Source organism: Triturus cristatus, chromosome 7, assembly GCF_964204655.1.
Source record: "Triturus cristatus chromosome 7, aTriCri1.1, whole genome shotgun sequence".
In the NCBI taxonomy this organism is placed as follows: Eukaryota; Metazoa; Chordata; class Amphibia; order Caudata; family Salamandridae; genus Triturus; species Triturus cristatus.
Window position 1 is genome coordinate 1,701,260,358 of NC_140590.1, and position 15,200 is coordinate 1,701,275,557.

At 54.6% G+C, this 15,200-nt stretch overlaps 1 protein-coding gene across 1 annotated transcript in view; it reads left to right on the plus strand.

Moving 5' to 3' along the window:
• Window positions 1-15,200, plus strand: part of LOC146812812 (alpha-2-macroglobulin-like protein 1) — a 761,857-nt gene that overhangs the window by 199,020 nt on the left and 547,637 nt on the right. The window lies entirely within an intron of this gene.

Below are 15,200 nucleotides of genomic sequence, written 5' to 3' on the forward strand. Positions count from 1 at the left end.
ACTACTTACTAAATTGTACAAAGCTGTACAGGAGGAGACGGTTAACGGCCCTGATGCTAGTCTTGCCAAATGGAATGCTATTCTAGATCCCCCACTCGAAGCTGCGGATTGGGAGCGGATTTGCCAGTTGACGGGTCGCCTCACCCCCAATGGCAACCTGCGCATTATCCACTTTAAATTCTTGCACCAAGTCTACTACACCCCGGCCCGACTGCACAGAATGGGATTGAGGGAATCGGCTCGGTGTAGACGATGTGGCCAAGACGAGGCGGACTTTCTTCACCTAGCGTGGGGCTGCGGGCCAGTATTTGAATATTGGGGGGCGGTGCTGACTCATATTCATAAAATGACGGGGACATTGCTTCCATGTGTGCCAGCGGTGTGTCTGTTGGCTCATGTACCTCAGCTGAAGGGCGTGCTGGGCAGATTTGTGAGGGTCGCCCTTCTGCTGGCTAAACGGCGCATTCTGTTTACATGGGACGGAGTGGCCAAACCAACGTTAAACAAGTGGTTGTCAGACATGGTATACTGCAGGGAAAACTTGGAACTGTATGCAGAGGAGCTACCCGCCTCCTCCCAACCGAAGGATATCTGGGGGCCGCTCAGAAACTCCCTTGCTGAGAAAATGTTGGCTGATAGTGAGTGCGATTGTGTCACGTCTATTTCAAGGGGTAATGCTGTGCTGCTGCTCGTGGGGCGGGCCCGCAGTAGGGCACACGCCGTGTCTCCAAAATGCACACTGTAATTCCTTACTCTGTCCGGAACTGTACTGTTGTTATAACGTTTTGTTCTTCTGTACGCTGCTCTCTGATGACTGTGAAACGTATTCTATTTTACCTAATAAACAGATTTAAAAAAAAAAAAAAAAAGTCTTATATCATGATCCATTTGGCGTTGTTGTGCCTCCAGGGCCAACTTCTGCTTTTCCATTTCCATTTGTCCTGCCAACTTTGCCATCTCCATTGCATGCGCCCTGTCTGCTGCCCTGTCTGCCAGCTCCTCTGGCGACCGGACTCTGCTGGGCTCCTCAAGGTTGTCGGGTGGAACGATGTCCCCCGCATTCTGTGGGTCTCTTGACTCCGTCCAGGCTCTCAACGCCTTGGTGTACTGGACCCTCCTCTTGAATCCAGCATGGGGAACTCTGAATTTTACACTGTAGCCTTTCAATTGCTCTACCGTGTAGCCCTCCAGTCTCTCCGGAGGCGTGGGTTCGAATCCCACCGCTGCCACCAATGTTAGACTCGGGGGTCTCTGGTTGGCGCAAGGTTGCCCTTGAGTCAAGCAGGAACCCTCTCCTCTACGTCAGGGCGCAGGATAACCCCTCGTGAATGACCCTTGCTCACCTTCTAGGTGCGTGGCGTGAGCAGCCAAGGCGATTCCTCAGGCGTTGTTGGTTAAGCACTTACAATCACACACACAGTAAATACATCAATCCCCCCAGAAACGGACACCAGCCTTGGATATGTAGAAAAATACGCTTCTTTATGTAAAAATAGGTATATATATCTCAGCAGACTTATCACAAGACCAATACCGTTTTCGCTATGCCACCAGGTTGTAAAGCAGGCAAATGTTCTTGGTTCGTAGCTTCAAATGGATACTTTGTAGGCTCTCGCAAATGTTACTTGTGGTTCCAGTACTTACAGAGATCGACTCCGGCGAACGGGGAAATAAGGCGTTGCGGGCCCCGAGCCCGATACTGGAACTTCTTCAGTGATGTGGAGAGTCGGCACAGGTCGGTGCAACTCTCAGCTTGGGAAGTGGTCTTGGGTCCTCGACCAGCGGGTGTGGGCAGGTAGGCAGGCGCGGCCAGCGACCCTCAGCACGGCGGTGCAGGGGGGTCTCCACAGCGGGGACGGCGCGGCCTGAGGTGTCCGGGGATAGCGAAGCGGGGTCACAGGGCACGGTCAGTGCAGCTGGATGACCCGGCGTAGATCACAGTCGTCGGACGGTTTCCGGCGGGAGGGGTGATAGCGCGTTCAGCGTGCTCCAGTGGCAGGCGGTGACAGGGGCGCAGGCGGCCTAGCCCGGGGACAGAGAGCGGCTCCGAACGGAGCGGGGCTCTCACGGGGTTGCGGCAGGCGAGCTCCTGAGTGTCACGGCCCTAGGAGGGGCGTTGAGGGGCGCAGTCTCTTTCCAGCGGGATGCACACACGGCTCGAATCGGAGGACGAGCAAAAGCACAGAGAACCCACTGGTCCTGGGGTTCAGTTCAGGGGGCAAGCTCAGATCAAGCCCTTGGAGAATGTTTAAAGCACAAAGCAGCAAAGTCTTTTCAGTAGTCTCTTCCTCTCCTTTCTCAGCAAGGCAAGCAGCAGGCCAGCTCCTCCAGCGTCTTCTTCTCCTTCTAGTCGGGCAGAGGTTCTTTGTGGTAAAACAGGATTCTGATTTCTTAGGAGCCAGGCTCCTACTTTTATACCATGATTCTTTTGTTCTTTAGCACCAGGGGGCCTGGGCCTGGCTCAGTCCAGTTCTGGAGCACTTTGTTATGGTGACTCTGCTCTTTCCTTTCAGCAGCAGGGCAGAGACATCAGCCGCCCCACAGGGGGCGGCGCCGGCTTTGTGGTGGTAGAGCACAGGTCTATTCAAGAGTCAAGGTGTACTCCTCCCACCCATCCTGGTGTCATCTCCCTACCCACCACCTGGCAGCCAACCTGTCTCTGGGGATTCCCCAACCCTGCTCCTTACTGTTGCTAGGCAGAACACACACACACAGCAGAGGCGGACTGAAATGGCCAGGTCAGTAAATACTAACTTTCTAAAAGTAGTATTTACAAACCCAGGATATTAAAATAAACTTGACTACAAGAAGTATTTTATTATTCTGAGTTCAGGCATACTAAACTTGACATTCTACCATGCTCTCTGAGTCCACTGGGGTCACAGCGTGTAGTGACTCCAGCAGCCCATTCTGGCCTATGGAGAGCAGGTAGCCTTCAATAGTGAAGAACGAAAATGGCTGTAATTCACTACTAAGACATGCCACACACATCAGGGCATGTCCTACCTTATGCCTACAATGCACCCTGCCCTTGGGCCTACCAGAGGGGTGGCTAATATGTAGGTAAGGGAAGGTTTAGGGACTGGCAAGTGGGGGCACTTGCGCAGTCAGCGCGACGGTCCAAGACCGCGCACAGGGTCTGCGGTGGCAGACCCTAGGCACATTTTACACGGCCGCTTTCTGTGGGTGGCGCAACCAGCGCTGCAAGCCCACCAGCAGCATTGGCCTTCACAGGCCCCGGCACCCCTGGTGCACTTTACTGGGGACTGACAGTGAATCCAATAAACCAATCAGGAACATCAATTTACAGGTACACTTTACCTAGGGAGCACTTGCACTGCGGCACGGATTAGCCGTGGCGCAGTGCCCTGAGCGGACAACACCAGAAAAACAATCGAGGCACACCATCAAAAAGTGGAAGGGAAAATCACGCCAAAGTGCCAGGTCTAACAGGTAGACCGTTTGCGTCTACTCTGGGGTTAACTTGGGGCAGTGTAGCGAGGATCTTGTGGATTTTTTCGTCGAAGTATTTTGCCAGCTTGTGGCATTTGTCCTCGGAGGTGTTAGGAACTGGGGGAGGGTCAGCGACTTTGAGCAGTTCTTTCATGATGATAAAGGTTTCTCTAGCAGAGCTAGAGGACTTTTTTATTCTCTCGTCAAAGAATTTGCTTTTGGTGTTGCGTAGGGCGGTTTTATAAGTTCTCATGGAGGAGCGGAAAGCGTCTTTTCTGGATATGGATCCGTCTTTCCTCCAGGCGCGCTCTATCTTTTTACATTCTTTTCGTAGCAGTTTGAGTTCAGGGGTGTACCATGGGGCGGGGTTGACTCTTTTGGCTTGTTTCAGGGTGCTTATTTTAGGGAGGAAAGAATCGAGTGGGAGGGTGAGCCAGGAATTGAATTGCGCATCTGCGGTTGCTGGATCTAGAGCTGGGGGGGGAAGAGACTGCGTGAGTCTGGTGGCCCATTATTCAGGCAAGAGTTTGGACCAGCGTCTATCCGTGACCCGGATTTTGGGGGGTGCAGAAGAGGAGCTCAGGGGGATGTGCAGAAGAGGAGCTCAGGGCGATGTCAAGAAGAGGAGATCAGGGCGATGTGCAGAAGAGGAGCAAAGGGCGGGGTGCAGAAGAGGCACACAGGGCAATGTACAGAAGTAGTGCTCAGGGCGATGTGCAGAAGAGGAGCTCAGGGCGATGTGCAAAGGAGGAGCGCAGGGTGATGTTCAGAAGAGGAGCGATTGGCGATGGGCAGAAGAGGACCACAGGGTGAGGTGCAGAAGAGGAGCACAGGAAGATGTGCAGTAGAGGATCTCAGGGTGATATGCAGAAGAGGAGCACAGGGTGATGTGCATGAGAGGAGCACAGAGCGATGTAGAGAAGAGGAGCTCAGTGTGCCGTACATCAGTGAGGTACAGGGTGATATGCAGAAGAGGAGCACAGGGTGATGTGCAGAAAAAGAGCTAAGCCTAATGTGCAGAAAATCAGCTCCGGGTGATGTGCAGAAGTGGAGCACAGGGTGATGTGTGGAAGAGGAGCTCGGGTGATGTGTAGAAGAGGAGCTCAGGTTGATGTGTGGAAGAGAAGCTCAGGGTGATGTGCGTAAGAGGAGCACAGGGTGATGTGCGGAAGAGGAGCTCAGGGTGATGTGCAGAAGAGGAGCTCAGGGCGATGTGCAGAAGAGGCACACAGGGCGATGTGCAGAATAGGAGCTCAGAGCGATGTGCAGAAGAGGAGCTCAGGGCGATGTGTAGAAGAGGAGCTCAGGGCGATGGGCAGAAGAGGAGCACAGGGTGAGGTGCAGAAGAGGAGCACAGGGTGAGGTGGAGAAGAGGAGAACCGGGATATGTGCAGTAGAGGAGCTCAGGGTGAAGTGCACCAGAGGAGCTAAGAGTGATGTACAGTAAGAGGAGCACAGGACGAGGTGCAGAAGAGGAGCACAATTCGATGTGCAGAAGAGGAGCAAAAGGCAATGTGCAGAAGAGGAGCTCAGGGTGAGGTGCAAAAAAGGAGCACAGGGCGTGGTGCCGAAGAGGAGCTCAGGGTGAGGTGCAAAAGAGGAGCACAGGGCGAGGTGCAGAAGAGGAACACAGGGCGAGGTGCAGAAGAGGAGCCCAGGGTGATGTGCAGAAAAGGAGCACAGGGCATGTGGAGAAGTGGAGCTCAGGTTGAGGTGCTGAAGAGGAGCTCAGGATCAATCAATCAATCAGTGACACTTGTAAGGCGCGCTACATACCCGTAGGGTCTCAAGGCGCTGGGGGGGGGGGGGAGGGGGGGGTGCCGCTACTGCTCGAACAGCCAGGTCTTCAGCTTCTTCCTGAAGGAGAGGTGGTCTTGGGTCAGGCGCAGGTCGGTCGGGAGGGAGTTCCAGGTCTTGGCGGCCAGGTAGGAGAAGGACCTTCCTCCTGTAGTCGCTCTTCGGATGCGGGGGACGGCGGCGAGGGCGTGGTTGGCTGATCGGAGGTGGCGTTTGGGAGCGTGGAAGTTGACTCGGCTGTTGAGGTAGCTCGGGCCTTGGTCGTGTAGGGCTTTGTGTGCGTGGGTGAGGAGGCGGAAGGTGATTCTTTTGTTGACGGGGAGCCAGTGAAGGTCTCTCAGATGTCCGGAGATGTGGCTGGTTCGTGGGATGTCGAGGATGAGTCTGGCTGAGGCGTTCTGGATCCGCTGGAGTCTCTTCTGGAGCTTGGCGGTGGTACCGGCGTAGAGGGCGTTGCCGTAGTCCAGTCGGCTGGTGACGAGGGCCTGGGTGACGGTCTTCCTGGTCTCGGTGGGGATCCACCAGAAGATCTTCCGTAGCATGCGTAGGATGTTGAAGCACGCCGAGGAGACGTTGTTGACTTGCCTGGTCATGGAGAGGGAGGAGTCCAGGAGGAAGCCCAGGTTGCGTGCATGGTCTGTCGGTTTGGGTGCGGTGCCCAGGGCGGGAGGCCACCAGGAGTCGTCCCAGGCGGAGGGTGAGGAGCCCAGGATGAGGACCTCCGTCTTGTCCGAGTTCAGTTTCAGGCGGCTGGTCGTCATCCACTCGGCTACCTCTTTCATCCCTTCGTGCAGGTTGGATCTGGCGGCGGCGGGGTCGTTGGTCAGGGAGAGGATCAGTTGGGTGTCGTCGGCGTAGGAGATTATGCTGAGGTTGTGTTTGCGTACGATGGCCGCGAGGGGGCTCATGTAGACGTTGAAGAGGGTGGGGCTCAGAGATGATCCTTGAGGGACGCCGCAGGTGACTTCGGAGGCCTCTGACTTGTACGGTGGTAGGCGGACTCTCTGTGTTCTTCCGTCGAGGAAGGAGATGATCCAGTCCAGCGCCTTGTCCTGGATTCCGATGTTGCTGAGGCGCCGTACTAGGGTGCGGTGGCAGACCGTGTCGAATGCCGCAGAGAGGTCTAGGAGGATGAGGGCCGCTGTTTCTCCATTGTCCATCAGGGCTCGGATGTCATCGGTGGCGGCGATGAGGGCGGTCTCGGTGCTGTGATTGGCTCGGAAGCCGGACTGTGAGGGGTCGAGGGATCCGTTTGTCTCGAGGAAGGCGGCCATCTGCTTGTTGACGGTCTTCTCGATGACTTTGGCTGGAAACGGGAGGAGCGAGATGGGGCGGTAATTCTTGAGGTCGGTGGGGTCCGCTGTAGGTTTCTTTAGTAGGGCGCTGAGTTCGGCGTGCTTCCAGCTCTCAGGGAAGATGGTGGTGTCGAAGGAAGTGTTGATGATGTCTCGCAGGTGGGGTGCGATGACAGCGTCGGCCTTGTTGAAGACGTGGTGAGGGCAGGGGTCGGTCGGTGATCCGGAGTGGATGGAGTTCATCGTGCGGATGGTGTCTTCGGTGCTGCTCGGGGTCCAGGCGTGGAGGGTGGTGGTGGGGGGTGGTTGTTCGGTCATGGTGTGCGTTGGTTGGTTGTTGAAGCTGTTATGTATGTCCGCGATCTTGTTGTGGAAGTATGAAGCGAGGGAGTTGCAGAGGTCTTGCGATGGGGTGATGTCGTTGTTTCCTGCGCTGGGGTTGGAAAGCTCTTTCATGATGGATGAGGTGCAGAAGAGGAGTTCAGGGTGATGTGCAGGAGAGGAGCTCAGGATGATATGCAGAAAAGGAGCACAGGGTGAGGTGCACCAGAGGAGCTAAGAGTGATCTACACAGTTAGGCACACAGCTCTGGTTTACGCACCTCACAAGAGCACTAGCTGTTGCACAATTTGTCAGAGATATCATTTGTTGCCCCATGTCAGATGTCAGCCGCTAATTTTGTCATCGTTTTTGGCTTTGCAAGCGGGGATCTGTAACATTTTCCCATTATATAAATGCAGGCTTTAAGTACCAATTTGCGAAAAAAAATATATTGGAATCAGGTGAGCTACTTAATGACATTTCGGAAGTCAAAGAACATTTTTAGACTTTCTTGTTGAGCGAGCAGGATGCTATTGTGGAAAGGTGCCATATTTAGAATGGAATTTCTTGTTCAGCGCCTCAGGTACTCACATGAGCACACACGCGGATACAGGTCTATTTAGAAAGTAACATACATATACATTTAAAGTTGAAAATGTGACTTGTTTTTACATTGATGCCTTGAGGTGTCCTGTGCCTTTTCTCTGTCCATATTCTGTATAAAACGTGTATCTTAAGTAACATTTTCATCTATTTGGATTTTCTGTACTCCTCTCCAACTTTTTTATAGTGTCTCATGCAACAATCCATTGCAATGGGATGTGTGAAAGACGCACACACACACAGAGTATTCCACCTAGTTGCACTGTAATTGTAGGCACTATTCTCTTAAAAAAAGGTGTGTCGTTGTGTTAATTGCATGCTTGGAGGCAATACCTTTTTGTTAGATAACCCTCACACACTCTAGTAGTGTCATGCTTCATCACCGGGTTCACCCTGACTCCTAAAAGTCAGGGTGGGCCTCGACCGTATTTCAGGGAGCACTTAAAAGAATAGGCCAGGGGGTTAAAGATTAAAAATTCTCCGGAGACTCCAGGTATCCCTTTATTGTCAGAGTTTCAGGGGATATTAAAAATAAAGAACAAATGGGGTCGCAAAGATTTAATGGTCCTATGACCCTTAAACAGTAGATGCCTTGAAGTGTCCCCTGCTTTTTCTGTGTCCATATTCTGTATAAAAAGTGTATCTTAAATAATATGTTCTTCTATTTGGATTTGCTGAACAACTCTCCAACTCTTTTATAGTGTCTCATGCAACAATCCATTGCAATGGGATGTGTGAAAGACAACAAACTTAGGAAACCTTTTTGCTGCCCGGCAATTCATTGTCGGCCCTCTCTGGGCATATTGAAACACGAACAGCAAGCTTTTCAATTAATTTGTGGTCACATTTCTATCTCTGCGGCTCCTCTGATACCTGAACACCGATGGAGTGAGCCTGGGGATGACCAGCATGGAAGGGTGGTCAGTGGATATCCCTTGCTAGCAAATAATTAACTTTGCTACCCTTCACCCAACCATCCAGTGCTCTGCAGAAAAAAGTTACATACTCCACATACGTACTCTCAGGGATCTTCTTAGTCTCCCTGAACCTCTGTCTATATAGCTCAGGAGTTAACCCATACCTGGTCATTAGAGCTTCCTTCATATGGGGGTATGAGGCTTGGAGATCTAGGGGTAAATCTAACAGTGTGTCACGCCCTTCAGCAAGGACCCTTCCCCACAACCCCACTCCCCAGTCTTTCTCAGGGACCCGGTGTGAAGACATGGCCACCTCATAGGCTCTAAACCACTGCCCTATGTCATCCTTTCTAAAATACTCCTTCACTACATCTTTGGGGATGTACACCTTGGACTCTACCTGCACCGGTGGAGTGCTGCCACCAGAAGGAGCGGTGTCCAAACTTTTCGCCTTCAGCTCCAACTCCTTCAATCTTATATCATGGGGGGGCGTGGCTTGACGCGAGGCAAGATGGCCGCACGGTAGTGCTGCTCCGCCGGCCACCGCCAATATCCTGCACTATCCTGCTCCCTAACTGCCTGCCCACGAGCGCCAGAGTGGGAGATCGAGCCCCCCCGGATCGGGCGATCGCTGGGGCTGTGATTCTGGTGCGGCTCGGTGCTCTGTAGCCGTGCCTTTGGTGCGGCGTCGAGCGTAGTCGCCATCTTGTGACGCCTGAGGGGTCCGGAGCGTGCGAGGCGGCGAGGAGCGACAGTGCGCTGCAGCCCTCCCGGGCCGCTTGCCTGGAGCCTGAGTAGCGGACGTCCGGAGGGAGGAGTGGTGGACGCGAGGCCGACCCCGGAGCTGCCCGTCGCTACACGCGCCAGCTGGAGAGAAGTGTGGTGGACCGACCGGCGAGGGCGAGTGGCGAGCGGTGCGGTGCCCACGCAAGCCGCCGGCTTCGGACGGGTGAGTGGGCGCTTTGGCCGGTTGGCGCGCTCCCCCTCCTGTGTCTGATCGGACTGCCCTGCGCTGGACTGTGGGTACCTGGACGCTCACGCTTGCTGCGGATCACTGAGGGCTCCGGGGGCCTGCCGAGGGAGGGGCGGCTTGAGGCCTGGACTTGCTGCTTGTTCTACGACAGGAGATTGCCGGACTGTCGACCCGGCGGTGGCTCCCCTCCCTCCCCCCCCCTGTTGGGTGCCTCTTCGTCTGCCTTGAGACTGGTTGCCGAGATTTGGGCGACTGTACACACACGCCTGTGGTGAGGACTTTTGCCGGGACGTCTGCGTGGTGGGGAGCGGTGCGGGATCGTCGTGGGACCTCCGGCGGTGTGGTCGTTGATGGTGGTGGGGGAACCTGCTGTGCCATACCTGTGAAGTGCGGGCTTGCTGGCGTTGTGTGGGGTGTGCTGTGTGGGCCCCCCCGCCTGGAGTGGTCACTATCGGCGGACGCTGCTCCCCTCCCCCCTGATTGGATCCTTTAACCACCTGGTGTTCTGCTCCTTCCTGGCTTGGGGGGCGCCTCCTTCACCTGGTGGCCCTCCTTGGCACTTGGACCGGCGAGGACTGGAGGGGGCGATCATGGGCAAGCCGGACAAGACTCAGGCGCGCCTCACGTTTGACACGCGCAAGGGAGGCAAATCGTCGCACTTGCTGGCTTCGGACTCGGAGTTGGAGTCTGCCGCGCCGCCCCCCACTGCCTTAGAGACAACACTATCGGCGATTCAGGCCAGCCTGCAGTCCATAGATGGAAAGATAGAGGCTCTCAGTGGCCGCATGGACTCCATTTCCGCCAAGCTGGACAGGCAGGGGGTGCGCTTGGGCGAGGCGGAGCAGCGCATTTCGGATAACGAAGATGGCCTCAGGCAGGTTTCCGACAAGACCACGGACATGGTGAAGCTGCTGGCAGTGATACAGGCCAAGAACGAGGACATTGAGGCGCGTTCTCGGTGCAACAACGTCCGGATTTTGGGTCTGCCAGAATCCACAAATGTGGGCAGGTTTGAGGACTACATAGAAACCATGATTCGGGACATCTGCGAGCCCACGAATCTTTCAGCCATGTTTGCCGTTGAACGCGCTCACAGATCCCTCAATGCGCGCCCGCCGCCGGGCGCTCCACCGCGCCCTATCATAGCCAGACTGCTGAATTTCAGGGACAGAGACACACTGCTCCGTATCACTCGCCTGAAAGGCACGATCAATTACCAAGGCAATGTCCTCTCCTTTTTCCCTGACTTCACTGCCGCAGTCCAGTCGGCTCGTAAAGAATTCTTAGGGGTTAAAAAACTACTCATGAAAGACCACATCCCCTATGCGATGCTGTACCCGGCGCGCCTCCGCATTGGCACTGACGAAGCCTCTAAAATATTCACCAGCCCTAAGTCAGCTATGGACTATGCAAAATCATTGAGGAAAACGCACCAACATTCTGCTCCTACCCCCGAGGCTGATGATTGACTTAGGTTTCCCCTTTCCGATGCCGGAATTGTGCCGAGACCCACTCGTCTTGCACGCTTTGTGGAAGCCATGGGCCGCGTGTCTGCGGTCTTCCATCTACTGTTTGCTACGCTGCCATGTGGCGATCACACTATCTCTCCTGTGACTCCCTGCTAACTAAAGCATGTACTGTTGGGTGTGCGACTGATCCGGGGGTCTGCTGATTGTCCTCTGCATGCACTTTCAACCTCTGGCTGTCATGGTGCGGGGTGGGCTGCTGGGTCTCCTGGTTTGCTGCACCCGTGGTGATACTGTTGAACGGCGACCTGGGAAAATGGCCGCACGATGGGCAGACACATGGCGCATCGGGTGGTGGGCTAATCACCGGGAGCACTAGACACGGTGGCCCCCTCCCCAAAAGACTGGGAGGTGTTTGCGGTCGCTACGTTCCCCCAATGGGTGCTCCCCACTTTTCGATCTCACCATTGTGCATTGGGGTTGTTTTTGGTTTTGTTTTTATGTTGTGTTGTGTAGGGGCAGGGATCATCTTTGGCAAAGTTGGGCTGCTGAAGTGGGTGGGGGGCGGGGGTCTACTACAGTTCCGGATACAAGAGGAGTGGGAACCTGGAGTGTGTGCTTGGATGACGGCGCGCAGTGCGAATGGTGGTGCGATGGGGGAGATGGTAGCTGAGATTGCATTGGGGGCCCTACTTGGTGACAATGGGTGAAGACTACAGATGTTTAACCTGGAATGTCCGCGGCCTTAACACCCCCAAGAAAGTCAGGCAAGTCCTACACTACTTAGATAGGCACAATGTTCAGGTGGCGTTGCTGCAAGAGACACACCTCACCAAACACACTGAGACCGCGGTGGCGTGTAGGTGGGCGGGGTTTCGGCTCGCTTCATCATACTCAGCCTACGCGCGCGGGGTAATCATATTGATTAAAAGAGGTGTTCCTTTCCAACCCGTACATACGGCCACTGACTCAGAGGGGCGCTGGGTGGCGGTGCAGGGCAAACTCGGCATGACCTACGTTACGATTCTCAATATGTATGGCCCTGTGGTGGACGACCCCTCTCCCTTTGCGCAGATGCTCGCTGCGGTGCGCTCCTGGCCGGATGCTGCGATACTCTGGGGGGGAGACCTCAACACACATCTCAATCCACAGGCTTAGAGTTGCTCAATGCGTTCGTGAGGCCATGGGGGAGTGGGGACGGGTAGATGTCTGGCGGTTGAGGAATGAACGGACTTGTCTAGGCACACACATCACACCGGCACACAATAGTTGGTCCCGATTGGATTACTGGTTATTGGGAGAGGAAACTAACAGATGGGTGCTCGACGTCCGCAACTTACCACGCACGCTGTCCGATCACAACCCTGTATATCTGCACCTGCGGATTCCAGCGTGCCCCCATCGCCCCTTCACATGGCGCTTTCGCGCGGAGGCGCTGCGGGACCCGCCCTACGTAGACACTATCAGGGAGGCCATTGTCAATTATTTTGCTGAAAACACGGGCTCCGTGGCTAGTCAGGCATCTCTCTGGGAGGCGTTCAAAGTGACGATCCGGGGGGTGTGCATTGGCACCACCGCTGGCATTCTGAAGGACATACGGGGGCAGCTTGCTAAAATTGAGACTGCTCTCACTGGGTTGGAGAGGGCCTATGCCGAGACGCCGTCTGCTGCCACGCTAGCGCGTATACATGAGCTGCTGGTGGAATATGACAAATGGGCGGACACAGAGGTCAAATACAGGGGGAAGCGACATGCGGCCAGAGCGTACGGAGAGGGTGGGCGACCTGGCAAGAATCTGGCCTCTAAATTACAATTTCGGGCGCATCATCAACACATAGATAAAATTGTGGATGCTGCAGGCATAGAACACTTCACACCGCAGGCCATTGTAGACCAATTTAAGGATTGTTATCAGTCACTTTACACGACGCAGGGGGAGGTGGAGGGGTCGGCCCTGGCGGACTACCTGTCGGACATAGCGTGTGCGTGGCTCTGTGAATCCCACCGGGAATATCTATCACTCCCGATAGATGAGCAGGATGTCCGGGACGCTATTCATTCTCTTCCCAACAAAAAGGCTCCCGGGCCTGACGGCCTGTCGGCCGAATTCTACAAGACTTATACCGACCTGCTTGCCCCGCATCTACTAGAACTGTATGCTGAGGCGCATGAGACTGGCGTACTGCCTCCAACTCTGCGCCAGGCCATGATTATCACCCTCCTTAAAAAGGATAAATCGCCCTCCAGCTGCGACTCATATCGCCCCCTATCGCTGATCAATCTGGACGCGAAAATATTGGCTAAAATTTTGGCCACAAAACTACAGCCGCTTATGACCCGACTGGTGCTCCCCGATCAATCTGGGTTCATACCGGAACGATCCACCTCTCACAATCTGCGGACTATTTTCTCCATGTTCCATATCCTTAATCCTGAGCTGCCAGCGGCTGCTGTCATGCTGGACGCGGCTAAAGCCTTTGACTCCGTCGAATGGCACTATATGTTTTACATTCTGCGTAAGATGGGCTTCCCGGAAGTCATGCTGCAGTGGATTCGGCTTCTATATACGGACATATCGGCGGTGGTGCGCGTGGGCAAACATACGTCCGGGCCGTTCCGCATTGCGAGGGGTACGAGGCAGGGGTGCCCGCTGTCCCCTCTACTGTTCGCTCTCGTTCTTGAGCCGCTAGCTTGTAAGATTCGACAACGTCACAGAGAGTCCGCCCTCAACTTTAACCACCGGCCGGTTGGGATCTCGCTATATGCGGATGATATGGTCTTGTTCGTCAGACACCCACAAACGCATTTATCCCCGGTCCTCCGAGAATACATTAAATTTGGCCTGTACTCGGGGCTCACGATAAACTGGGACAAGTCGGTCGTGATTCCACTCACGACGGTTACGACCCGGCCTCACCTGGAATACCCTCTGATCTGGACGTCCGACCCAGTAAAATATCTTGGAGTGTGGGTTCACCGTGATCCCGAGGTAGTGATCAGGGAGAATTACGGTAGGGCTTATGACGCGCTGGTACAGCAGGTGGACGGTTGGCTGCGTCTTCCCTTGTCCCTGGCAGACCGCATCGCTGTGATAAAAATGGTCGTCCTGCCGCGCTTTCTATACCTATATTGCAATATACCGATAAAACTAACTCAGCAATTTTTCACGCTGCTGCGTGCCCAACTCCTGCGCTTAATTTGGGGGGGACGGCACCCTAGAATTAGCTGGAAAACACTGACCCTGTAGTACGAAAGAGGGGGATTCGCGGCGCCAGACTTCTACGTGTATTATCTTTGCGCACAAGCGCAATACGCATACTATTGGTACGGACCACATAACTTTATTCCACATGTGGCAGTGGAAGATGGGGACGGCCATCCCACCCCGCTTCGAGGTATGCTCACGCACACTGCCCGACATACGCCACGCGCTGAAATTAACACGCTGGACATGACAATTGCGGCCTGGCAGGCAATAGGCCGTAGGACGCAGAGGCTGCCGCTGTATGCGCCGGCCCTACCACTGGCACACCACGCCGCTCTGTCGGTCACACGAGAGGCGGGCCCTCTAGTATCGCTCAAGGAAGCTGGTATCACTCATATGCAAGACTTGTACCCGCAGGGACATTATCTAGAGCAGAATGATCTGGCCTACATACAAAACCCCACGCCACTATTTGTGTATACATGTCACCGTCTCAAACAGGCCATGAAGGCTCACTACCCCTGTTTCCCTGCAGAGCCCCCCACACTCAAGGCACTGCAGTTGCTGCTGGTAGCTCCGTCTAAGAAGAAACTACTTACTAAATTGTACAAAGCTGTACAGGAGGAGACGGTTAACGGCCCTGATGCTAGTCTTGCCAAATGGAATGCTATTCTAGATCCCCCACTCGAAGCTGCGGATTGGGAGCGGATTTGCCAGTTGACGGGTCGCCTCACCCCCAATGGCAACCTGCGCATTATCCACTTTAAATTCTTGCACCAAGTCTACTACACCCCGGCCCGACTGCACAGAATGGGATTGAGGGAATCGGCTCGGTGTAGACGATGTGGCCAAGACGAGGCGGACTTTCTTCACCTAGCGTGGGGCTGCGGGCCAGTATTTGAATATTGGGGGGCGGTGCTGACTCATATTCATAAAATGACGGGGACATTGCTTCCATGTGTGCCAGCGGTGTGTCTGTTGGCTCATGTACCTCAGCTGAAGGGCGTGGTGGGCAGATTTGTGAGGGTCGCCCTTCTGCTGGCTAAACGGCGCATTCTGTTTACATGGGACGGAGTGGCCAAACCAACGTTAAACAAGTGGTTGTCAGACATGGTATACTGCAGGGAAAACTTGGAACTGTATGCAGAGGAGCTACCCGCCTCCTCCCAA